Genomic DNA, 27722 nt, shown 5'->3' on the forward strand with positions numbered 1-27722 from the left:
CTTTAAATATTTTTTCTGTCTCTTTCTATCTCTCTTTTCTCCTTACGGGACTCTCATTATGCATATGTAGGTATATTTGGTTGTATCCCACAGGTCTCTAAAGCTTTGTCTACTTTTCTTCCTGTTTTCTCTTTTTTTCCCTTAGACTGGATAATCTCATTTTACCTATTTTCAAGTTTGCTGATTCTATATTCTGCCTCTTATAATTTGCTATTGAGTCCATCTAGTCACATTTCCCCTTAGGTTACTTTACTTTTTAACTCTAAAATTTTTAAAAATTTCTTTTTAATAATTTCTATCTCTTTATTGATGTTCTCTATTTGGGGAGGCATAATTCACATACTTTCTTTTAGTGGTTTATCCTGGTTGACTTTAGCTCTTGGAACATATTTAAAATAGCAGATTTAAAGTCTTTGTTTAGTATGTTTAATGCCTGTGTTTCCTTATGGACAATTTCTATTGACTTATTTTTTTCTTCATATATCACATAATTTATTTTTTGAAAACTATACATTTTATATAATATGGCAACTCTGGAAATCAAATTCTTATTCCTTCCCAGGGTTTGTTGTCTTAGTGTTTGTTTTTATTGTCACTGTTTTTTTGTTTAGCAACTTTCTTGAACTAATTCTATAATGTCTGTTTCCTTGTCATGTGTGGCCACTGAGGTTTCTGCTCAATTAGCTTAGTGGTCAGCTAATGACCAGGCAGAGATTTCCTTAAATCCCTGAAAACAATAAATCTCCTAATCTTGTTGAAGGGTTCTCTGTGTGTATTAGAGCATGCCATCAACATTCAGCCAGGCAGTTTACAACTCTGCCTTAGCCTTCACTTCATTGTGTAGACCCTCAAGGTCAGCCAGAGATGAGAACTTAGGGCCTTCTCAGGTCTTTCCTGGGTGTTTTCACAACCCTGCACATGTATTTGGTCTTCTAGATTCTCAGGAATATATCAGAACTTTCAAAAGCATCTTATGGAAATTTCATTTTCCAGATCTTTAAGTTTTTTGGTTAGTTTGTTGTTTGCCCCAACTGTTATCATTGCATAAAGCAACTACGATGTAAAACAATTGCCACTGAGTAGTTTCAACAATTGTTCCTGGGAAAAAGACAGTTTGCAATGGGTGAGTTCTGTGTGAGGTTACATAAAGATAAGGCTTGTGAATAGGTTTTTCTAGGGACTTACCGAATAGGCAAAATAGTGAAAACTGTTTGAGAATGGGGATTTGAAAGAGCTCCAACCCTATTCTGATCCCTAGTGTCTATAAGGCTTCTGGTTTTCATTCTAAGTGTTGGCTGTTAATTTTCCAGGCTACTATGGATTGACAAGAAGGGGATGGGAATAGGGTAATTTAAAATGTCACAAAATTCTCTGTTCTTACAAAGATTTAGACATTTTCTTGAAGAAATGCTCTGTGGATTGATGCAAAGTTTTGGTTAATTTTTAGAGTTTTGAAAAAGTTGATTTTGACAATGTTTGACAGTTTTTCTTTGCTTTTATAGAGGAGAGGAGTTTTGGAGGTTCTTACTGTACCATTCTTGAACATGTCTGAGTAAGTTTATTTTAAGTAAACTTATCTTCTGGCTCTAATATGCCATAATTATTTTATATTGCCATGTTTTATGGTTTTTATTGGTTAGTCATTCTTGAAAGAGAGCAATTTTATTCTTGCCTACTAAAATATAGTATAGGAATAGTGAAGAGTAGATTGCCTTACTTTTTTTTCTTGGTGCCATTAGCATTACAACGTAAGATCTTAAGCTAGTTGACTGGCTGAATTAGTTTTAAATTATCATTTCAGTCACTTCCCTGATTCAGTGTTTGTGAGTCATAGATTGTGAGACTGGGTGCTATTGAGCAATAGGTGGGAAGTGGAGCAATTTACAACTTCAGGAAGGGAGTGCTGTTTTGTTGTTTTTCTTCATGCCCATTTTTGTGAAAATAACTATATTTTTAGACAAAGAAATAGTGAGAGGAGTAGCATTGTTTTACGTGTGTGAAAATCTTCTTAATGCATGGCTTAGTGGAAGTTAGTTGAATTCTAATATCTGCTTCTGTTTTCCATATGTTGAAATATGTTGTTTTCGTTGAAATATATGAAGAAAATCTGCCTTCACAGAGATATGTAAGTAAAGGAAGGAATATTTTAATAGATGTTTTAATTCACTTTGGATATTCTTATTTGATACTATACCAAAACTATACATGTGGTAGTTTCTTAAAGGTTAATTGTAATGTGAAATAGGAAAGCATATTAACAATCTTTTTGTATTCTGTTACATTAAAATTTACTGGGTTATCTTGTACGTGAATAGTAATTTTTACCCAAGTATGATTTATAACATCATGCATTGAACATTTAGAAAGTATTGGTTCACTGAATTATGTATCTTCTCCATATTGACACATTTTATTACATAATTTTTGTAAAAAAACACTTTAAAAAATCACTACTCATCTCATTAGAAGACTCTTTAATTATTGGGAAGCTGTCAAACTCAAGGTGACTGATACAAGTGACAGGTTTACTTTGTTTTCAAGAAAATGTCTGCCAAATATACATTTGAATAACCCGAGTATTTTTTTCAGTGTTTTTTTTCAAGTAAAAATATTTTTCCATGGAAAACTTGGCTGCTTCAGCTTGCAACTTTAAGTGTCATGCAAGCACTTTTCCTGGAGACATTTATCATATAAGCATTATATGCAGAAGTGCTTTATACACTTTATACACACTTTCCATTTTATCAAACAGAAGATTAAAAAGATGTGCTCAAGTGTTGTGATTTAATAAAATTATGAATATTTTACTGATAAATATCACGACAAATGTTCTTCAGTTAAATTGGCATCTTTTTCTATTTTATTTTTTTGTGAGTGTGTGAAGATGAAGAATACAACAACTACCACAACAGTTTGCTGCCTCAACCTTGATTTATGCTAAGGCTTCAGCAGTTTTACCCACTATTCCTTTGCATCATTAAGGGAAATTTAAACACCCTGGAAAAGGCAAATAATTTTTAAATATTATTTGAAAAACATTATGAAATCATAGATCCCTGAAAGTATCTCAGGTTGCCTTTTCATTCTGTTGTTTGTTTCCTTTGTTGTGCAGAAGCTTTTTAGTTTGATGTAGTCCCACTTGTCTACTTTTGCTTTTTTTACCTGTGCTTTTGGTGTTATATCCAAGAAATCATTGCCAAGATCAATGTCAAGAAGTTTTCCCCTATGTTTCCTTCTAGGAGTTTATTTAAGGCCTTACATTTAATTAAGTCTTTAATCCATTTTGAGTTAACTTTGTGTATGGGATAAGATAAGGGTCCAATTGGGCAAAGGCACTGAATAGACATTTCTCCATAGAAGACATACAAGTAGTCAACAGGTGTATGGAAAGGTGATCAACATCACTAATCATCAGGAAAATGCAAATCAAAACCACAATGAGATATCACCTCACACTTGTAAGGATGGCTATTATTAAAAAACAAAAAACAAACAAACAAACAAAAAACTCAAAAGATAACAAGTGTTGGCAAAGATGTGGAAAAAAGGGAACACTTGTGTACTGTTGGTGGGAATTTAAATTGGTGCAGCCACTATGGAAGACAGTATGGAAGTTCCTCAAAAAATTAAAAATAGAACTACCACATGATCCAGTAACCCCACTTCTGGGTATGTATCCAAAAGATACAGAATCAGAATCTTGAAGATATATCTGCACTACCATGTTCATTGCAGCATTATTCATGATAGCCAAGATGTGGAAATAATCTAAATGTCCATTAACAGATGAATGGATAAAGAAAATATGGTATATACATAGAATGGAATATTATTCAGCCTTAAAAAAGTAGGAAAACCTGCCATTTGCAACAACATGGATGAACCTGGAGGATATTATGCTAAATGAAACAAGCCAGACACAGGACAAATATTACTTGATATTACTTATATGTGGAATCTAAAATAGTCAAACTCATAGAATCAGAGAGTTGCATGACGGTTGCTAGGGGCAAAGGGAAGAGGGAAATGGGGAGGTATTATTTAAAGGGCACAAAGTTTCAGTTATACAAGGTGAATAAGTCCTAGGCATCAACTGTACAGCATAGTGCCTCTAGTTAACAATATTGTATGGTGTACTTAGAAATTGGCTAAGAGGGTAGATCTTAGGTTAAGTGTTCTTGTCACAAAAAATAATAATAAATAAAGGAAACAGGAGGAAGCTTTTGGAGGTGAGAGACATGTTTATGTCCTCAAGTTGTATACATTAAATATATGTAGCTTTTTGTATGTCAATCATACCTCAATAAAGTGATTTAAAAAATATGTCTCAGGGAATGAAAGATGGTTAAAGATTACTTAAATGAGAGAACAGTAGAGGAATTCATTTTCTCTAATATTTTAGCTAGAGAACATGTGGACATAAAATTATGTCCAGATTGTACAGCTAGTCATATTTGGGTCAACTCATTTAATCTTAACTTTAATAATCACAATGCAATCCAATTAAACAAACATCATTGAAAGATAATCATTGAAATGACTGAAAAAGAAAGTACAAATATTTCTGTTAGAAGAAAGCCACCCCAATAAGCATTGATATTTCAAATCCCTGAGCATCAGACAGAAGACATCAGGTTGGGTTAATTTGTGATCCAGCAGTCAGGAAGCTATGTGTGTATATAAAGTTAAAGAGTTAGCTTCAGGACAATCGATAATGTAGGAGTCCTGGTCACTTCTGGTCAGAGCAATTTCACAAGGGATTGCAGAGGGTAAATTAGAATCCAAAGGTAAAGGGACGAGTCAGGTCAAGAAGCTCTGGGTAGAAAGCACAAAGCACGAAGTAGAAAGAAAATAACACTGAACAGATGGTGTTACACCAACAAGGTTGCTTTACTTGGTAAGTTAATAACGTGGTACTTTGGGCAACCTCAAGGCCTTTTGCCACGCTGGCAAGGCCACAACTCTGTCCCTGCTGGCTTCAACGTCCTGACCGGGCACAAACATCTTATAAGGGATTTGTCATTTCACAAAGCTATCATAAATTCAAGTTGATGACAAGGGCGTTAAAGGTCATCTCGTTCAACCCTGTGATTTTATAGATGAAGAAAATGAGGTCCCTGGAGGTTAAGTTCCTTAAAATATTCCAAATCAAAACTAGAACTCAGGTGTCTTTATTGTTTCATACAGAAGCTTTAGTTGAATATAATCCAAGATTCCCTGAACAAAGAGGATTTCTAGTCAATTTAAACAGATTTTTTTATTGGGTGAAAGTTCTACAAAATGGCATTTTTAATGCATCTGACTCAACCTTGTCAAAAGCTGATGGACTGTGAGAATATTAGGTTAATCAACAGGGAAGAATTTGGATCGTCTTTTATAAATTATACAGTCATAGCATAATTAAGATTTTGTTTTATATCATTATCATTTTTTAAGCTGAAATAATGGGTATTTATTTTCAGTTTCTTTGTTCAGTCTTTTAGTTAATCCATAAAAACTAATTATACTTCTATTTCCAGAGGATTCTGGAGCCATTCTACCTGATTCTACTATATTACAGGTACATGGTGTTGGGTGAGGCGTTTAATCAATTTGCACCTCAGCTACCACATCTTAAAAATGAGGTAATAGTAGCATGTGCAGGTTAAATGAGTTAATATATGTAAAATATTTAATACAGTGTGTGGTACAGAGTCATCACTATATAAGTGATAGCCATTGTTACAATTACAACCATTACTGTTACATTACATTTTATGCATTTTCTTTGAGAGAAAATAATATACTTTTGAGATGCTGCTTAATTTCCATGTTATTTAATTCATGCTAGGGTGATCCAAATACAAGTTAGTATTCCATGTTGTATATGCTAGAATGTGCTGTAATGATTTTTTTGTTAATCCATTTCAGAAACAGATTTATCAAAACATCATAACTACTCCCCTGGGAAGAATATGTTAAGAATGCATGCCACATATGATGTGGAGAGGAAATTTATCTTATTCTCATTGTCATAGAATGTTGACATCCATTAAGTAAGTTTATTATACTCAATATTCAGTTTAAGGATTGGACTTTGTGCAACTAAGTAGGTCTGAATTCTGTAAGGTAACATTCCTGTCTAAAAATATAAACTTAGAGTTAGTGTACAAATGTTGACAAGTCTAGAAATTTTTTAGTTCTTTAAATTTATTATATTTTGACAATATTTACATAAATACAGACCTTTAATTTGCAGTGAAAATTCCACATTACTATGTTAACTTGCTACTTCTACAGTATATACACATGTGCTCTACAAATTTTATCTTTTTAGTAATATAGTTATTTGAACAGAGACATCTAATTCTCCCCAGTCAAGAAAATCTCAGTGAATTATCCAGAGAATTATAAAATTAGGAGAAATATGTCAGTTAAATAAACCAAGAAAAAGAATAAAGGACATATCAATCTGATTTTTTCCTTCAAATACAATTTAGACCACGTGATCCTGAAGAATGGCATCTACAGACTTTACTAGAGAACAACTAACATCCTAAAATATCCGAGAATCTGGACACAATAATTACAAATTACATTTCAGAAAAATATTTAGTGACATAAGTAGCTCTATAATGCAGATAAGAAGTGAAACACTAGATATTGTCAGAAACAACAAAGATTTTTAACACAATAGGAAAAAAATTGGATTTGCAAATGTGTCAGATTTTATTCACGTTCCTCATGGTACTTTAACGTTAACAATAACCTGTCTTTGATAGGCTCTGCTTTGAAGAGGATTGAATGTTTAAATTAATAACTTCAGAACATTTTATGTTTCCCAAGAATAGACCCAGGATGGAAAATTTGGATTCATTTACCTAATGTTTAGTGTTGATAGAAGGTGGCATAATGCATAACATATACCAAGTTGACAACAAAGAGGCTATTGTATCTTTAGCTAATGAAACTACTACAGTAGTGACTCTGCCTAATGAAGGTGATATGAGTCATAGCAGATTCATAAATCTTGATGCAGACTTCTTATTGAATTCTCTAGAAACTAACCATGCGGTCCATCTTAGGAAGCCCAAAACTTGCCATCTCTAAGACACTGACGTGACAATAGGAGATTACTATCCTACTATTCTTATCAGAAAGATTTACAAAAATAAAAACCTTTTCTAGTTACAGGCATTAATTTTGCTATGTGTTTGTATATCAGAAGAAATTCATATAGGCAAGAATCTGTGGGAAGAACAATTTAATTTTTCTATACTTTATTTACTCTTAAAAAGAAAAGATAATAAAGGAAAATCAGCAGAAAGGATCTAAATCCATGCTAATTTGGGGACATCCAAACTAGCAAATTAATAAATAATCTTCACTGCTTAGTTATTGTTCTATTGATAATCTAAGAGTCAAAGTTTAGCAGAAAATTAAGCTGTAGACTATAGAAAAAGAAGGCTGATTTCTACACTGCTAGTCATTTTATTTATTTATTTACTTATTTATTCTTTATTTATTTATTCTTTAAAACGGTCAGTTAATAAAAAGATTTCTCCTGCACTTTTGTTTTTTTGCCCAAGAAATTTTCATACTGCCCCAAGTATAAGTTGCTACTTTAAAAAGATTTTCTTCCTCATAATGTTCTGTAAAAACTCCAATGGGCTACAACTTGGTAACCGAATAGAGTACAAATCATAGTTAACAAAATGTGAGAAGACCTGGATTAGGTACCACTTCTTTCTCTAAATTTTTGGGTGACTTTGGACAATCATTTCAATTCTCTAGGCTTTAATATTTGTCATTTATAAAGTGACAGATAAATTAAATAAATCAGCTCTAAAATTTAATGTTTTTAACATAAAATTCAGTTCTTTATGTCTTTACTAAAGAATAAGGTTGTCTCTGTCTGAGTGTGTAGAACTCTTACTGAAGGAAATGACCACAAAATCTTTAAATTTTGTTTCAGATTTTTAAAATTATTTTTCAGTTTACCATTTTCCAACAGGCTAGACGCTTTTCCTAAGGGCAAATTTCAGCTCTCAGGCAAAGTTATAATTTCTGTGGATTGCTTTCTGTAATTTGGGCTCATGGAGATTAGAGGTGCCAATGGACAGTTGAGCAGAGGTTGCTAATAACAAGCTCTTGTCTTGTTCTCAACTTCAGAGGTGACTGGCTAAAGGGCTAACCCAGGTTAGGCAAATAGTGTTTGTTTTTGTCCCAATTGAAGGGATTTTAAGCAATATCCTGAGTACTTACTGCCTTATTTTGATGGTTATAGTATGTCAATAAAAAGATTAGGGCTGGAAGGGACATTTTGAGCCCTGACAGGTTGGTCTAGTTAGAAATACTTGACCTTGCAGAGATAGACCGCAAAGCCCACAGTCTATACTCTAAGACCATTCTTTGAAATGGTAAACCTGAAAGCCTGCATATCAAAGAGCTATGGAAAATGAAGGAAGAATATTTGAAACCCATCCTATCTATATATAGTACCCCAATGACACTTCAGAGCCAAATATCTGTGGAAATGAGAGATGGGGCTACAGTTTCTAATACATCATTTTAGCATGCACAATTAAAGTAGTGTGTGTGTTTTCCTGAGGAAGTGTTCACTTAGGAGGGTCCTTGCAGTCAGGATGTAAGTTTATCTCAATATAAGATTTGAATAGGAAATCCATAGGAATACAACACTTGAAACTAATTTGAATCATGCCTTCATCCCTTAAGGTATTAATTTGCTAACTGAATTTTCATAATGCAAGAATTTGGTAGAAAGAAGCTAAGTTACTTTTTCTAAATTACTTGAAAAATATGGGTCTATGCAGTTGTTCCTGAATGAATTTTGATGTTTCTTTCAGTATTTTTCTCCTACTCCAAAAAGGTTGTGTCTAACCTGGTATATCCAGCTATCGGATATCTTACCTCATTATCTATGAGTTAAATTGGAGTTAGGAAAGATTTTAGACGATTTATATGCTAAACAGAAATCTCTTGAAAACAAATAAGAAAAAATAGAAAAAGTGTGTTAGGGTTGTGTAATGAAACCTTCAATATAAAGATTCTGAACCTTCTCTTGATGTGCACTAAATAAGAGAGCAAGTAAACTAGTAGTTGGAATGTTTCTGCCAATAAAATTGATGTTATTTCATACTACTTGTGTAAGGCTTACTTCTTTTAACAAATCAGAATAAGCAGTTAATTTAAACTTGTCAATACAACAGTGTCTGTTACAGTTCACTGATTCCTCTGATGAGAGTAAAAGATGCTTATATTTTTCACGGGGAGACATTTTGTATTCCGAGGTTATAGAAAAACTTTCACATAAGCCACATTTGCTTGGTTTTGTAGAAAGAAGGAAATATGTATAATTTTTTTATAGTCGAATTTTATAATAGCAATTACTTTAAAACTTCAAAATTTAAATGTGAAATTATTATTTAAAAGTTGTTTGCAAGGGTATAATTGGTTGAAGACATTTATCCAGCGCTTACAAACTTTCTACATCTTTGAAATCATAGCAAAATATCATATGACTTTACAATCTAATGATTTTCTACTGGGTGTATTGCTGTGAGGGTTAGAAAATGCGTTCATTCTGAATATTATCTTGGCTGCCTCACTGAGAAGTTGCCGCATTGTTTGTTTGTTAAACAGCTTGAAAAGCTAGACAATGCTATTAGGAACAATGTGGAAATGATAGGTAGAGAGATTATTCTTACCTGCTGCTTTGTTATTTGGTAAAGACATGGCACTAATGGTTTTCTTATTCTTTCATTCCCAATGAATTGCCATAATAAGATCTGCAGATTACTTTTTAAAAAAATCACTGTATAATCACAGCAGTGGTAGAAAATTCATTTCAGAAACACAACATCCAGTCATCTCTCTGGAAGACATTTGTAAACGGATTTGAGAAATGATGAACTCTCCCTGTATTAGACAAATGAATTTTATCATTAACAATTCATCTAACAATTCTTTCAGTGCTTCCTGCTTTCCCATAAAAATGCAGTTTTCTATGAATGATTTTGATGTCCTGTTCAGTTGAATACCTTATTTCTACTCCTTTGCACTTATTTGTATTTCCTCATATAAGATAAAAAATATTAAGATTGGAATTTTAACGGTTTCATAGAACAATTAATATAGTAACATCTTAGTTGTTTGGGTTTATGGCTTAAAGGGAAAAATGTGTAAAATCTCATGAATGTGATTAGGGTGGGAGGCAATTCTGCTTTGCTTTCCAATTATTCATCACAGTGTCTTATAATTGCACTTTTTAGCCAATTAAAAAGTCTCAGGGTTGGACTTGGAATTCAGAACAGAAATATGTGGGAGTTCTTTTGGCTAAGTTCAAGAAGAGGGAGGGAGAAAGTAAGTGTAATTTTCTATTTTCAGTACTACAGTTCTGTTTTATCAGATGAATTCCACCATATGGTAGGAGAGAGGTTTGGGGTGCAGGATGCAAAAATAAAATTGGCTAGATTGTCATCCAGAGCAATAACACAGTTGGTATGAGGATCAATAATGCACAAGCAGGAGAATTTGGAGACATTAATTTGTTATGTTAATTTTAAATTTGCTATGTTACATTAACATTTCTCTAGGCCTGAGGTATACCCCTTTCCACAGTGAAATCAACCCAAAACGATGCCAACATAATTAATAGCTGCTGCAGACCTGGTTGACTCCCCAGTCTTGCACCAAGGGCAGAAGTGGGAGCAGGACCAGAATGTGAAAATACCTTCCCCTCCTCCACATCACAGCATAACATCTTCATATCCAAGGGGAAAAACAACAGTAATTCTTAGCAACAGAAAGGAACACAAAACATGAGCGTATATAAAAACATATAAATATACAAGTGAAATTCAAGCGACAGTTCATTTTGTTTGATGACAGTGTGAATAATGCCTTTTCTCCCCCTAATGACAGAACTGTTTTCCAAAACCATAGAGATATGGTAACACTTTCTTATTCATCTCCTGGCAAGAGCTACCTGTATTACTTAAGATTATATTTCTTCAATCACAACACTTCTTTTAGTGGCTCTGGATGTGCTTTGTAGGAAGTTCAGGAAAAAGGATATCTAGGAATTGAAAATTGAAGTCTAAGTACTCATAGAGTAACAATCTAAAGAACACCCACTCGAGTCACCCACAAAGGGCAGGCATATCCTCCCCGCAGTCCCCAAACAGAAAGCCTATGTTTCAGTTTCAATGATCTTCAACTTCATCCAATTAATTTCTAGTAAGTAGAATAGCAATATTGACTGTATGCAAAGCCAGTGAGACTTGTCTGACACGTCCAGAAGGTATTGCAGGACCAGGGTGAAGGCTGGCCAAATGGGACATCACCCAAAGTGAAAGGCAGCATCAGGGAGCCCTGTCCATCTCTCCAACTTCCTTTTCCTTGAATGAGGAAGAATAGCTATTTGACTCATGTAATCTGTGGCTCCTCCCTTGGTCTCTTTTCCTCAAGGATTGGCTATGCTCAGTTGGGCTGAGCTCACCTTTCAGTTCAAGTCCCCATGAGGTAATCAAATCAGGTCAGGCCAACCCATTTCTTTGCTCTTTTTGTTATAGCTTCTAAGCCACTCACAGCATATGTTAATTCAGAGTCGCATAGTCACCATGGTCTCAGGTTTGGTGCAGGAAGCAATAGGATCCTGCATTTTTATTAGAGTCCACTCTAGGTTTTCTATCTGCTTCACCATGGATCCCTGTGATGACAGGACAGGTTGACTGCAGTTCTCTCTGCTCTTTGTTTTACTACTCCATTGCATAGAAACTTTGAGGTGAGTAGGGTGCACCCTGAAAATAACCATAAATATGTAAGTTGGCATAGGAAGGGCGTTGTAATTGGGGATAATTACTTCACTTGAGGATTGTCTTGCATTGATGTGTTTGACATACTTGGCTATGGGTGATTTTTTTCTGCTGATGTAAGTAAACTTATGCTAGAAATAATGGGATATAGGTTTTTGAAAACCAGCCTTTTAATCACACAGCAGCACTGTATCAGGCTTCAAGCTGTTTGTCTGGAGAATAATGAAATTAAGTACATAATAGTGTCATTAATTTTAATATAGTTATTCGTTTACTTGCAAATGCCAATACATAACTGACTATTATATAATAAATTGTGGTACTCTGGAAGCTCAATAAATATTAAACTAGAAAATTCTAAGAATGTAAGGTATATGTTTGCATATGCATATGTGCTTGCAACTTGTATTAAATAGGTATAAGGACAGGTGTTATAGTACGATAATATAGTTATTGATTTTTAAATGGTCTTGAGATTATAGACCCACAGTCAAAGAGGTTAGGAATCCCAAGCTATAAATATATTCCAATTCCATTCAATTTGTGGAAATATATAATAATTTTAAGAAACAATTTGACAAATAAATCATCATTCCTAATAGTTAAATGTTCAAAAAATTGACTCAATTGATGACTAAACATTCTCTAAGTCATCTATTAGCTTGAAGTGTTTTATAATTATTCGTTTCCCTTTCTAGTGGTATTTATTTTTTCTTTCTATAGTTATCAAATGCCAATTTTAAAGTAAATTTATCTGGCTCAGAATGAATAAATATTACGAATTAATCAATAGTCTCACATTAAAGAACTTTGTCTTATTTCTCTACCATGTTTGATTTTATAATTCCTGATTCTTTTAAAATTTTATATATACTTGGCATTAATTTTACTGGTACAAAACTCTAAGTATACTAATCTTGTTTTCTGTCCTAATTAGACTGTCAACAAAGGAAATTAGTATTAGTTCATTTGTAGCATCAATTTAGCATTTACCTTTCTCAAAAACAAAACCAAGAAATTATGGGTATAAGACAAGGATGAGAAATGTGAATGGATATTTATTCAAGACAACTAAGCAAACAGAAGTTAATGAAACTGAGAACAAAACTTATCTTGGAACTTCCTGACATCCAATGTGAAAAGGGCCACACAATCATTTGTTTTGCTCTTGCCAGGTAATAAAATGTGACATACCCATTCAAAAGACAGGAAAACATTACTTTGCTGCAGATTTCTAAAAGAGATTTATTGCATGAGATTTTAAAACTTTCTGTAAAAGTGTAGCCCTCATATATATTGACCATCTTCAATAGCTAAGAGTGAAATGTTAAATCATAGTTTTATACATATGGATTTCTGAGATTAATTAAAGAAACTTGGCAATCATTCTTGATTCCTTCCTATCTTTCATACTGAACATCACTTAATTCACCAAATACTTTTACAAATATTTCTCAAATCAACATTTTATATCACACTGTCACATCATCTTTCAAAAAGTTATCATCACTTGTATCATGTACAATAGCCTCCTAAATATTCCCTTTCCACCTACTCTTGTTCATCCCAATTTATTCTTCCCATTGGAACCAGAGTGAATTTTTTTAAAACCCATATCTGAAAAAAGCTTTCCTTATACTTATATTTATTACCCATTGCACTCAGCACAAATCTAAACTCATTAACCTGACATACAAATTACTATCAACACTTACTCTCTTAACTTTGATGGCGTCACTTCTCATGGTTTTGATTATAGAATGCAATCTAATTTACTAAACTTCTTAAAGTTCCTCGTGACTCCTCCTATTCCTGATATTCTCTCTGCGTCTGAATCTTTACCGTTGTATCATTTCTGCCTACATCTTCCCAGCCTCTTAAAATAGTCAAATATTCCTCATCAAGAGCTTTCCTGCAGAAAACTACCATTATGTTAAAAGGTAGGTTAGAGGTCCTACTTATGTGCTCTTCTAGTGCTATGTACTTATCTCTAAAACTGCACTAATTGGATTTAATTTCAGCTGCCACATTAATGCCTATCCCCTCTTCTACATTCTAAGCTCCAGGTGAAACACTGAATGTTTTTACTGATGTTTGGTGGAACTGGGAAGGTCTTGGACTCAGAGTCAGATTGTGTAGGTTCATATCCTGGCTCTAACTTTTAAGTTGTAAGTGCTGTATGATCTTCAGCAAGTTGCTTACTCTCTTTATGACTCAATTTTATCATCTGTTGATTGGAAATAATATTAGTGTTTACTTCTTAAGGGGCTTGGAAAGTTTAAATAAATTAATATACATTGGTTATAACGGTGCTTAGCACGTAGTAAGTTCAAGTGCTTATAAAAGTAGATGTCTTATTATATTCCCAGTGCCTAGTACAGAGCACACAGCACATTTATAATAACTGATTGTTGAATCAGCAATTCTTCCCATTGCAAAGTATCCTGGTTCTGATTTGATATAGGGTTATGCGTTGCTTAATGACGGAGATATGATCTGAGAAATGCATTGCCAGGCAATTTTGTCACTATATGAACATCATAGAGTGTACTTACACAAACCTAGATTGTATAGCCTACTAGACACCTAGGCTTTATGATACTAATCTTATGGCATCACCATTATATATGCAGTTTGTCATTTACCGAAACATTATGTGGCACATGACTGTAGTTTTTAAGTCTTGGAGAGGCTAAACAGATGAATTAATATGCCACTGAGACTGTCCCTCTGCAATAGATAGTCTCATTCCACTTGTTTAAAGGGCTGTAAAACAGAAAATCAAAAATTTATATGTGCTAAAAAGCAAGTGATAAGAAGTCTATTTAAAATACTCTGTTTTCAATAAAATCAGGAACATATAAATTAAAATACTTTTGGTAGATTTTTGCCAATAAATTGATAATTATACATTAAGATACATTAGGTTTGATTTAGTGCTACCCACAGATGTTCTTTCTTTCCATTGCAATAAGAATGGTGAATAGGCATACTTTACTTGTTGTTCTAGAATATTTTATAAATGCAGTATGACAAATATTCATGCAGCTAGTACTTGGAATTATCATTTTAACTTAAAAGCATTTTCATCAAATTTGGGAACTTTTAAGCCATTGTTCAGTCTCTTTCAAATATTTTTCTGCCTCTTCTTCTCTCCCTTTTTCTTCTGGGTCTCTCATTATGCATATATTAGTATGCTTGGTTGTGTCTCACATGTCTCTGAGGTTCTGTTCATTTTTATTCATTCTTTTTTCTTTCTGTACTTCAGACAGGATAACCTCAGTTGACTTATCTTCAAGATCATGAATTCTTTCTTCTGCCCACTCAAGTCTGCTGTTGGGTCCTTCTAGTGAATTTTTCATTTCACTTATTTTACTTTTCAACTTGAGAATGTCTATTCAGTTCTTTTCTTTTATAATTTCTTTTTATTGACATTTTCTATTTGGTGAGACATTATTCCTATACTTTCTTTAATTCTTTAAACATAGGTTCTTTTAGTTCTTTCAACATACTTACAAGGGCTGATTTAAAGTCTTTGTCTAGTAAGTCTAACATCTAGGCTTCTTTGGGGAGTTTCTATTGACTGCATTATTTTCTATGTGCGAGCCATACTTTTCTATTTCTTTGTGTGTCTTAAAATATTTTGTTGAAAACTGGACATTTTATAATGTGACCATTGTGGAAATCAAATTCCCCACTTTTCCCACGGATGTTGTTGTTACTATTTGTTGTTGTTTTGTCTCTGTTTGTTTAGTAACTTTGTTGCAATAATTCCGAAAAGTCTATATTCTCTGCCATGTGCAGCTACTGAAGTCATGGCTCATTTAGCTTTCTGGTCAGAAAATGATTGATTTTCCTTAAACAAACATTTCCGTGAAGAAATGTCTCCCGCTTTTCAGAGGCGCTCTGAGTGTGTGTTGAAGCATGCTTTCAACATTCAAGCACTTTAAATTCTTGTTTGGGGCCTCAAGTTCAGCCATAGGTGAGAGATTAGGGCCTTCGCAGGTCTTTCTGGGCATGCACACACTCCTACACATGCATGGAGCTTTCTAGATTCCCAAGAGTATGTTGGAGCTTTTCAAAGCCAACTATGGAATTTCATTCTCCAGGTCTTCCTTTTACCTTCTAGCTTAGCCTCTTGTTTACCCCAACTGTTATTGTTGCCTCAGTTGTGATGTTAAGCAATTGTTTTCAACAAATGTCCTGGGAATAAGACTTTTCCCACTGAATATCTCTGAATCAGGTCAAATAATGAGATGCTCTGTTAATGGAGCTTTTACAGATCAAATGTATGGGATTGGGCTTTCTAAAGCTCTTCAAATCCAGTTTGTCACCTCTAGGGCTACTAGGCTGCTGTTTTCATTGTTACCTTGGCTGCAAGGCTGCTGTTTTTCAAGGTTATTGCGGAGCTGGGCAGAGAAGGATGGGGATAGAGCAAGTCAAAATGCCACCAGGCTCTTGCTGTTCTGACTGAGATTTAGCTAATTTTCTTGAATAAATTATCCTCAGATTGTTGAAAGCCTTTTGTTAATTTTTGGAGATCTGAAAAAGTTAATTTTGACAATTTTTACTAGTATTTTCATTACTTTTATAGAAGAGCAGGTTTTGAAGGTCCTTACTCATGAATTTTGAAAATCATCCCCCTAATTGTGTTTCATAATTTTTTTCCACTTTTCCTCTGGAACATGGCACAGGTGTTGAACCTATAAACTCTTGGAAGCAGATATTTGCTCACATACTGATGATCACTTTCTCTATTCCTGGATAATCCTTCTTTGAATTCTTTTCTCATATAGCTCAACCGCTATCAGTGTTCTGAAGTGCTCAGGGCCTGTGTAGATATTTTAACTTTGGAGTCTTGTTTTTTTTTTTTTTTTTTTTGCCCTAAGATGCCAGAATAAAGCTCTGGGATAATATTTGCTCTTGGGAAGCCATGTTCAACTTCATCTAGAGTCATTTGGTGTTGATATAGTAGAGATTTTGAAAATCTGGATCAATGTCTTTGCACTTTTCTAACAAAATCGTTTTTTCTAAATTCTGTATGATTACAAAGATTTAAAGGGTATTATATATTGCATAGTGATAAACTCATACTTAGTCGCTTAAACACATGTAAGAAGGCTGATGGGTTCCCCAGATTTGCTTTCCACTGTTTTCTATTGCACCCTTACAACTGTAAGCTCCAGTAACTATAATGTTATCACCATAGCTCGATGATGAATGAGTAGCAGATCTTTTCAGTGGAACTGACTCCTTCGGAGCAATAATTATCATTAGGATAGAGGCATGTGAGAGTAATTTGTATTTAAAAGTGGAAAAGTATAATTTAGTAGTTCAGTGATTGTTTAAAGCAGGGTAAGTAGCACCACAAAACAGATGAATAATACCAAGTGAATAAGGCATCTACTCTCAGTTGACTTCATAATCTGATTTAGCTTATCTTTTCTTGTAGAGTGAACTCATGGGGAGAGATACACATTTGCTTTACTATGCTATCTTTTTGCAAGTTCAATTAAAACACAAAAAGAAGCTAGACCAACCCATTTGTCAGTGGGCAATCCTCAGAATTTCCTTAACCCATAGAAACTCTTCTGATAAAAGTTTCTGGATCAAGGCTGAGTCACTCACTCAACTCTGTACCTCAATTACTTTCTTGGAAAGACAAATATGTTTTTGCATGCAAAAATTAGTGTTGTGTTTAATTATCTCTGCAGATACAACATATCAATACAATTTTAATTAAGAAGTTCTTCATGTTTCTTGCAAGTAATCTGTTCAGATGACTCTTGGAACTTTTAGCTAACAAAGAAACCTCCAGGCAATGTTTCAAGTCTCTTTTTCCTTCTTTCTTCTTCTTTTTAGTCAAACAGAACACTATAGTTTCTTTGATGATGCACATTGATTCTATTTAGCTACCAAGATTACATATATTAATCATAAATCCCTATATGTCTATAACAATGTTATCTATATGTAAGAATTCCTCTTTTTTTTTTTTTTTTTTTTTTGCTGTGGAAGATTCTCTCTGAACTAACATTTGTGGCCAATCTTCCTCTTTTTCGTATGTGGGTTGCCACCACAGCATGGCTGACAAGTGGTGTAGGTCTGTGCCCAGGATCCAAACTCGTGAACCTGGGCTGCCAAAGCAGAGTGCGCTGAACTTAACCACCACGCTACTGGGCCAGACCCTCATCTTTCATTTTTATAATAAAATAATAAATTCCAATTAAAAAAATTTCAACATTAAAATTATTCCAATTCACCCACACTCTTTATCACATTTGTTTCTAGTATTTTAGGCATGATTTGCAATCATGGAACAAAGTAAAATTGACTGGAAAATAACTCAGAATCATAATTTTGCCATTTTAGGATAATAGTATAGGAAACTGAGTTAACTCCTGATGTAGTCATAATATCAAGAGAAATAATATATTAAAATACTTTAGAAACTATTCAGCACAATTCAAATATAAGGTAAAATGACTAACTTTAATACTAAACTCAGTATGCTTACTGGAACTGGTAGATTTTACGCAGAAAAATGATGTAATCTTGAGCAGATGGCTATAAAAAGAATGGTAGAGATTTTAGAAAATAAAATAAGATCTAAGTTTTGATTTTATTTTTGAAATAAACTGAAAGAAGATAAGTATTGCATTGTGCTAACAATAGGTAAAGTTCCCAAATGTATCACTTCTTGAAAAGTAAATTGCTCAGTACAATCATTAAGGTAATGAGGTTTTCATTAAAAAAATACATCTGTCAATATCTTTGTTAAAATACATATTAATTGCATATGTTTCTGGCTGTTCATTTTTAAAGAGGAGAGTTGTTGCTAACGTTACTGCTTTTAGGGAGAAAATGAGAATCTGTTTTGGTCCCTTAAAATATCCTAGAAAAAAATAATGCTTTTATAAGTATTAGTCGAGCATGCAAGTTTAACTAATGTCAAAGAAATGATTACTCCAGTAATAAACTAAATGACAATTTAAGCTCGTTTATTTTGCAAGAGGATCAATATCTTTCTAATAAGCCATTTTATCTTTACTATTAACGGCATATCATTCTGATTAGGTCTCAGCTGAATACATATTTCTATCTTTTTTTTAGATTTTCTTGCTTTCCAAAAAGCTACAACTGGCTTAATCTTTTTGCCTATTCTGACTTCATCTTTCAAAATACAAATGAAAACTGCTTATCTCATCCCTCGTTGAAAAAAGCTTCTGTTTTTACATATAGAGAATGAATAGCTCTAACTTGAGAGAGCTGATGAAGAAACTTAAATATATGTTATCTGATTACCTTTCTTTCTTGATCTACCAGTGTGATTTTTATTAAATTTACCAGGCATGCTTGGAAGGTGAGAAAGAACAGAAAAAAGATGATTGTCCTATGTGCCAGAATTCTATATTCTGGTCCTCGCCTGGTTCACTAAACCCAAGCCAAATATATCACCAACACGGGTTTGCCGTAACCGGGTACCAAACGTGCCCACAGCCTTTCCATTGTGGTGTCAGTATAGGTATTTGTGTGGGGGTTGGGGTGGGGATGGAGATTGGAAGAGAAGCAACAGTGGTCTTAATTGAATTCAACATATCTTAGTTTTGGAACGTGTGCAAACACATATGACCATGTGAAAGCATTTCTAGGACTCCTCCAGGGCTTGTCCAAGTGAAACTTAAGGTAACTTCATGGTAAATCTTCCTCTGTAAACTATGGCATTAAAAACTGTGAGTTGCTTCATATCAAAGTCCCCCATGCTAACATGGTAACAGTCAGAGTTTCTCATATTACCTCTGTAGCTAGAGTTCAAGATCATTTGAGATTCTGTTTGTAATTCAATCTACTTGTTATTAGTATTCATGCGTTAATACTAATAATATTAGTGCTGTTAATATTATCAATATAATAATCATACCAAAATAATATGTAATATTAGCATTAATAATATTAGTATTATTAGTATTATTCTCACTCAAGCATTCCTTGTAAAAGAATAGTTCTGGAGTAAACTATGCTGCCAAGCTGCAAGTGTTTTCACCTGTGAAACAGGCTTAATAGGCATTTTCTTTAAAAGTCTTAAATATCCTGGTTATAGGAGTTCAGAGAGGCGTTTTTCTTTTTTCTTTTTATTTTGTTGTGAGGAAGATCAGCCCTGAGCTAACATCCATGCCAATCCTCCTCTTTTTGCTGAGGAAGATCGGCCCTGAGCTAACATCTGTTGCCCATCTTCCTCCTTTTTTTTTTTTGCCCCCTTTTTCTCCCCAAAGCCCCAGTAGATAGTTGTATGTCATAGTTGCACATCCTTTTAGTTGCTGTTTGTGGGACGCGGCCTCAGCATGGCTGGACAAGCAGTGCGTCCATGCGCAGCAGGGATCCGAACATGGGCCGCCAGTAGCAGAGCGCGAGCACTGAACCGCCAAGCCACACGTCTGGCCCCAGAGAGGCGTTGTTCATATCTTCACTCTTAATACCAAATGGGTGACAATTTCAGATCTAAAAAAATCATGTGACCGTGTGTTTAAGTGGGTAAGTTCACATAGGTACTGCAGGCTGAATTTCCTTTTAATAAAAGTGAAATTGTTGTTTGGAAACCATTATCACGTACTAGAAAAATTACAGGCTTTGGAACCAGGGAAACATTAATTCAAATTCCATTTTGAATTAGAAATTTCCCATATACTAGCTCCTTAGCCTTGTCACCTTTGGCAAAATGAAGAAAATAATGCCACCTGACAGCTTTATCGAGAGGATTAAAAGATAATGCACATAAAGCATCCGAATCACTGCCACAGAACAGATGGAAAACAAATGTAACTTCCCTTTGCTTTTTTCTCATCAGTAGATAAAACCATTAAACATTATTTTTCTAATCCAGAAATAATTTAAATGTATGGTGCATGAAGATTTTAACTCACTCAGCCTTTAGTGGTTTCTTATTCTTTCATTAAATTGGAAAGACTAATAATACAAAACACTATACTATTTTAAAGTAAAGCAAACAAAATTGCAGGCATAAAAAGGGAAACATTTTTCTGATGTACTGTACTGGTTGTTACCCAAGCAGTATTGAGTTTGGATTCAAAAACAACATTTTGAAAAACTCAAAGCCAATCCTTTGGGGAAAAAAAAAAATCAACGATATATTGTAGACATAGCGATTTCAGTTATCATTCATGTTAGATGGGAAACCATGTGGAAGAAGTAGGGTAAATACTATTTCAATAGCTTAGGTCTTAGAAATAAAATGTACCGATGGAAATGACACCTATGAGAGTTAATGAAACACTAGAACACCTTTATTGTGGAAACACTCCAGAAAAGAAATGGAATTGAATATCACACTTGTGCCATCAAAATGTAATTTTCAAAGTAGTCAGCAAATCACATACCTGAATTTTGTTCACAAATTTTGGGTAGGAGAGCACTAATCAGAACATAAGATTCTCAGAAACAGTTCCACACAGTCCTTATCAACATATCAACCATTGTTCTGATAACAGGAGGTCCTAAATGAGGTCTGTTGAATATATAGGCACATACTTAACCTCGATAATTAATACTGATTGAAAAGAGTTGGTACCGTGGACCTTTGAAAGTTTCCTAAAACATATCCTCAAGATACCACACAGCACATAGTTTTTCCCAAAAAGTATTGATGGAAGCATTTACTGATGTTTTACAAATTTTCTTGTTTGTTTGTCTCTGTACAGATCAGAAAGAATGATGAGTTCATTTAGGATATTAATTGGAACCACTGCAGAACTTATAATTTCATTGTTTAATCTTAACCAAAAAATGTTTTCTGCTTAAATATTATCACTTTCTTAGTCTTCTTAACTTTTTTCCATATTTCAGTCATCAGCACTAGCAATTGACTTTTTCTTTAAACATAGGGACACATGTTTTACGCAAAGAAAAAATGTTTTTAACCAAGTAATTTGTCTCTCACAAATATTAGTGCATATGGAACAAAGAGTAAATGCATGGCCAGATTGAGATGCAAATAGTAGGTGATTTGGGAGTTAACTCTGTAGCCAATGGCCTGTATAGTGCATGGGATTTAAATATGAACTTTATTTCAATTCTACACGACAGTATCTCATGCGCCTTTACATTCTCTTTCAAGGAGGTAGAATCAGAAATAACATACTAAGATTTGCTTTTGGTTTAATGACAACATATTAGTAAAATTCAATGAGATAATGATGAGCACATTTGCCAATTGAGAAAGCACTTATCTGTACTTAATTTTCCTAAGAAACCAACAAACTATATGCAGTTGTTATTACATTTTGTTTTTCTTATACACAATAGCACCCTTCGATTATTTTTTCTCAAATTGTTTAAAGAAACTGTTACGCCCAGTTCTAAATAGATGTTGTTATGGAATACAAGGAGATATGATTTAACCCACAATAGTGTGCTAATTCCTCTACTTCAGCAATCCAAACATGATTCTGAGATGGCCATACCCTTTAAAGGTAAACCTTTCTGCCAAGGCAACTGTTGCCTCATTTCAATGTCTTCCTGGTTACTGGGTATATTGGATGTATTCCTGCTGTGACACTATTTGTCTCGATTTTACCCATTATTTTAGTTATTCTTATTTCACCATACCTTGCTCCTAATAACTGGCTTGTTTTCATCCTATAGTTCATATTTTTTTAATTCAAAATGTGTATGTTTCTTTTCCATTAGTCTCCATCCATTCTCACATATCTCCTGGGGTTTTCTGGTCTTCCTACCATCGTTTTGAATAATAACTAATTGCAAAATAGTTTACTAGGTTATAATTGATTAGAAAGTAATTTCTTATTTCTTTTATACTCTTTAAGACAGTACGATAGCAATTAAAATAATCTCGATATAATTTACAGTTGGCCTTGCTGCCAGAATATGAAAATTATAAAATACTCAGAATTCAATACACAACTGTGAAGATTTCTACGACTGTCTATATGACACAGATTTTTATAGACTATAATAATATAGGATACCCTAAGGGGTACAATTACTTATGGAGCACCTACTCTGTTCCAGGCATTATCATATAGTTAGAAGTTACAAAGAAATAATGGCAGTGAATATCTCTGATTTCAAAAATTCAAAGAGTTTGCAGAGGGTTCAGTCAGGTGATGAGTCAAGCAGAAAGCCCCCCTTTTATTCTCTCTTAATTCACCCCAATAAGCTTTTGCTCCCATTACTCAATCAAAAATCTTCTCAGCATTAACATTAGTGACCTTCATATTGTTAAATCCAATGCTATTCCCAGGCTTCCTCCTACCTATCAAAAGCATCTGGCAGAGTTGGTTATTTCTTTCTCCCTAATACTCTTTCATCATTTGTCTCCTTGGACACCACACTCATTTTGTTTTCCTCCTTCTCTATAACACACCTTCTTAGTCTCAACTGTTGATTTCTCCTTTTTTCCCTGATCTCTTCAAGTGGAAGTACCCCAGGTCTCAATTAGTGAGTCTTTTCTTCCCTCCCCTCCCCTCCCCGTCTCTCTCTTCTCCTCCCCTCTCCTCTTCTTTCCTCCCTTCCCCTTCCCTGCCCTCCTCTCTTGTTTTTCTATCTACATATATTCCCTTGGTGATCTTATGTAATCTCATGGTTGCACAAATCAATTCTGTGTTAATGACTCTCAAATTCAAGTTTCTAACCCAGATTGTTCCCTTGAAATTCAGACTCATCCAACCGTCAACTCAACATCTTCAGCTTAATGTCTCCTAGAAACCTCACACTTAATATTAAGAAAATAGAATTCCTGAGCTTTCTCTGAAAGCCCATTCCACTTATAGCCTTCTTCATCTCAGCTGATAGCAAGTCCAATCTTTCCTTTTTGGGGACCAAAAACACTGGCGTCATCCTTGATTCCTGTCTTTTTCTCACACCCGTTACAAGGTGCCAGGAAATCTGATGACTCCAGAATCTGACCACTTCTCATCACTTCCATGGCTGTCTTCTTGATCTGAACAACCAGCATCTACTTGGATTATTGTGCTCTGTATTCCTGCCCTGTTATTTTACAGTCTGTTCTCAATACAGAAGCAAGAATGAATTTCTCAAATGAAGTTAGATCATGCTAAGTCTGTGCTTGGTGTCTTGCAGTGGCTCACATTTTACTCAAGGTAAAAGTCAAGGGTTTTACTGTGGCCTACAAGACTTCACACAATCTTATTCTTGCTACCTCTAGCACAGCAGTTTTCAACTGAGGGTGATCTTGCCCCACAGGGGATATTTGGCAATTTTTGATGGTCACTGCTCAGGAGGGAGGGGGAATGCTACTATTATCTAGTGGATAGAGAACAGGGATGTTGCTAAATATCCTACAATGCCCAAGATAGCCTCTGGGCTATTCATGTACAGAGAAATATTGGGTCTAAAATATCAGCACTTGAGAAACCCAGATGTAGATCCTCATTTTTAAAGGTTCTCCTCTTCTCTCTCTCAACTCCAACACTGATGTTCTTGCTGACCTTTGGAAACACAGGGATGTGAAGACCTCACAGCCATTTCACTTTCTTTTCCCTCAGCCTGAAATATCTGCCTCCTAGAAATTTGCATGATTTGTTCCTTTGCTTCCTCCCCTCTCTGTTCAAATGTCATGTCTCATCGAGTCCCTCTCTGATCACCTGATACAAATTAGAATGCCCAGCACTCCTTCCCTAAGCAGTCCATATAGGACTCATTACCATCAGATATTCTCTAAGTGGTATTATTTGTTTATTGTCTGTTTCTCCTCACTAGAATGTAAACTCCAACAGGGTGGGAGTTTTTGTCTGTTTTGTTCACTGCTTTTTCCTCTAGAGCAATGCTGGCACACAGAAGATACTCAATAAATACTTGTAGAAATAATCATAACATAATGCAACAAAGTGGAGGATATCAACAGGGTCTTCTGATAGCATATAGGATGAACACTGAACCCAGACATTGGCTGAAGCAATCTTGGAACAGAATGGTAATTCTGATTTGTTTGGCCAAAAGGGTGGTGCTTGCCTCTGTGTATTTTAAGTGGAGGGCACAGCATGCTCAGAGGCTGTGGAGTTGGAGGAATTGTGTTCCCTTGGAGAAACAACAGGATTAAAGCCTCAGAGGGCATAAAGTATATCGAAAGAGATCAAGTGGGAGAGTTAAGCAGGGGAAGGAATGTGCAGGGCACCCTAAGCTACTGGAAGTCTGGGCGTTCCTTGTGTGCAGTGGGAAGGAGGGGATCAGCCATGTAAACATTTTAAGTTGAGGAGTAACCTCATCACATCCGAAGTTCAGAATGGTCAGAATTGCTGTGAAACGGAGGCTGAGATGGAGGAGAGGCAATTTTGAAAGAAAAATCAATTAGGAGACAGCTCCAGTACTTAGGAGGAGAGATGATCATGTTTTTAAAAATTTTAATTCCTGTACATATTCTTACTTAAAAAAATTTCTAAAATAAATCTATATTACTTTTAATATGAAAGTAGATTGCTTTAGATTTAAATACTTTGTAGATTTAAGTAAAAAAAGCGAGAAAAATGAAAATGGGGGGCTGGCCTGGTGGCATGGTGGTTAAATTTGCATGCTCCTCTTTGGTGGCCCTGGGTTTGCAGGTTCAGATCCCGGGCATGTACCTACACACTGCCCATCAGCCATGCTGTTGTGGTGTCCCACATACAAAATAGAGGAAGATGGGCACAGATGTTAGCTCAGGGACAATCTTCCTCAGCAAAAAGAGGAAGATTGGCAACAGATGTTAGCCCAGAGCCAACCTTCCTCACCAAAAAAAAAAAAAAACCTGAAAATTGTACTATATACCTATATATCTTGGAGGTATAATACTAAAATGTATTTTCTTTGAAATTAGATATTCTCATTAGTCACTGATTTAATGAAACTCAAGTTTTCTTGTGGCATTTCTGGTGGGATGAGGTTCCTCACTTTCCTTTACATTTGCTTTTGTTTCCTTGTTTGCTGATTGATGTGTGTTTGTGTGTGCGTATGTGTGTGTGTGAGAGAGACAGAGACGAGAGAGAAAAAAAGAGAGAAAGACAAGGAAAGAGAGAATGTTTTGTTTCAAATTAAAGTGATGTTTTTTCTGTTCTTATTTCATTGGCTTTCATGCTGCTGGTAACACTTTGGTGCTTAAAAAACAAACTCACCTTTCCACGCTCTCCAGAGAGGGGTCCATATGGCATTGTCCTGTGTTCCCGTGGTAACTTAAGGGAAACTTGCACAAAGTCTGGAGGCCTTAATGAAGGAGGAGGATGTCCTCAAATTCCCTGCAGCAGGAATCCACCTACGTGGCACCAACCTTGACTTCCTAATGGAACAGTACACCTACAAAAGGGAAAGTGATGGCATCTACATCATAAATCTGAAGAGTACCTGGGAGAAACTTCTGCTGGCAGCTCATGCCAATGTTGCCATTGAAAACCTGGCTGATGTCAGTGTCATAGCCTCCAGGAATATTGGCCAGCAAGCTGTGCTGAAGCTTCCTGCTGCCACTGAGGCTACTCCTGTTGCTGGCCAGTTCAGTCCTGGAACCTCCTCTAAACAGATCCAGGCAGTCTTCCGGGAGCCAAGACTTCTGGTGGTTACCGATCCTGGAGCTGACTACCGGACTCTCACAGAGGCGTTTATGTTAACCTGCCTGCCATTGCTGTGTGTAACCCGACTCTCCTCTGCGCTATATGGACATTGCCACTCTGTGCAACGACAAGGAAGCTCACTCAGCGGGTCTGATGTAGTGGATGCTGGCCTGGGAAGTTCTGCGTGTGCGCAGCACCATCTCGCATAAACACCCACAGGATGTCAGGCCTGATCCCTACTTCTACAGAGATCCTGACGAGATTGCAAAGGAAGAGCAAGCCACTGCTGAAAAGGCTGTGACCAAGGAGGAGTTTCAGGGTGGATGGACTGCTTCAGTTCCTGAGTTTATTGCTACTCAACCCGAGGTCACATGATCCCCTCTGTGGCTATCCAGTAGTCCCCTACTGAAGACTGGAGCGCTGAGCAGCCACCCAAGACTGGTCTGCAGCCCCCACTGCTCAGGCCACTGAATGGGTAGGAAAAACCACTGAGTAGTCTTATGCTGTTCTTCCCAAGTCTCTTAAACAGAAAACGGAAATAAGGTTGATGGACAAAAATGGTTTCTGAAAAAAAACAAATGAACTCAAACAATATAGCTCTTCTAGCAACCTGTGAATTGCTAGTCTAAATGAACTACTAACAAATCTCTCTTCCAAAAACTCCCTGTTTACTGGACCACTTATTAATGAACTGATTTTAGTTGATAAATCATTCAGATTACAAAGAAGTCTCACTCAACGTTTGGGTTTAGAATTTTCATCACAGCATTTATTAATACTTGGAATTATCGTATGTATTTTGTTTGCTTTCTTTCATAGTTAGTTAGGTTAGTTAGGTTTCTACTCGTCTGTCTCCTTTTCTAGAATGAAAGCTGCTTTCAGTCTTTGTCTCATCTTTGGACCCAGAAGAACGCCTAGTACAAAGTGCCTGCTTCGATGAGTAAGTTTTGGCTGACTGAATGACTATTTTGATATTAGAAAATTGCTTTTGAAAATATACCTTGTTTTGAAACAAAGCTATGAGTTTATTATTAGGGCTTCAAAGTATAGAAAAATAATAACAACTGCCAGGAAAAAGATTCCTCAAGGAATCAAGATTAAGGCAGTGCTTTCTGCTTACATGTGGAAGTATAGGAAGCATTTTCAGGGTTTCAGTGACTCTGTTGGACAAACTTGGTGCACAATCTTACTCCATTAAGGAAACCTGGTAACCATGGTAGCCCAGTCTGCTCACCTATAACATAAAGGGATTGAATTAGATGATCTTACTGCTTTAAAATTCTATGCTTGTAGGACCACCTGGCCAATAATCTAAGCCTAAAATCACATATCT

The 27722-nt window shown here is 35.2% G+C and overlaps 1 pseudogene; it reads left to right on the top strand.

Moving 5' to 3' along the window:
• Nucleotides 1-22284: 22284 nt before the first annotated feature.
• Nucleotides 22285-26885, top strand: LOC131393878 (small ribosomal subunit protein uS2-like; annotated as a pseudogene).
• The last annotated feature ends 837 nt before the right edge of the window (nt 26886-27722 follow it).

The sequence above is a fragment of the Diceros bicornis genome, chromosome 29 (genome assembly GCF_020826845.1).
Source record: "Diceros bicornis minor isolate mBicDic1 chromosome 29, mDicBic1.mat.cur, whole genome shotgun sequence".
Taxonomy (NCBI): Eukaryota; Metazoa; Chordata; class Mammalia; order Perissodactyla; family Rhinocerotidae; genus Diceros; species Diceros bicornis.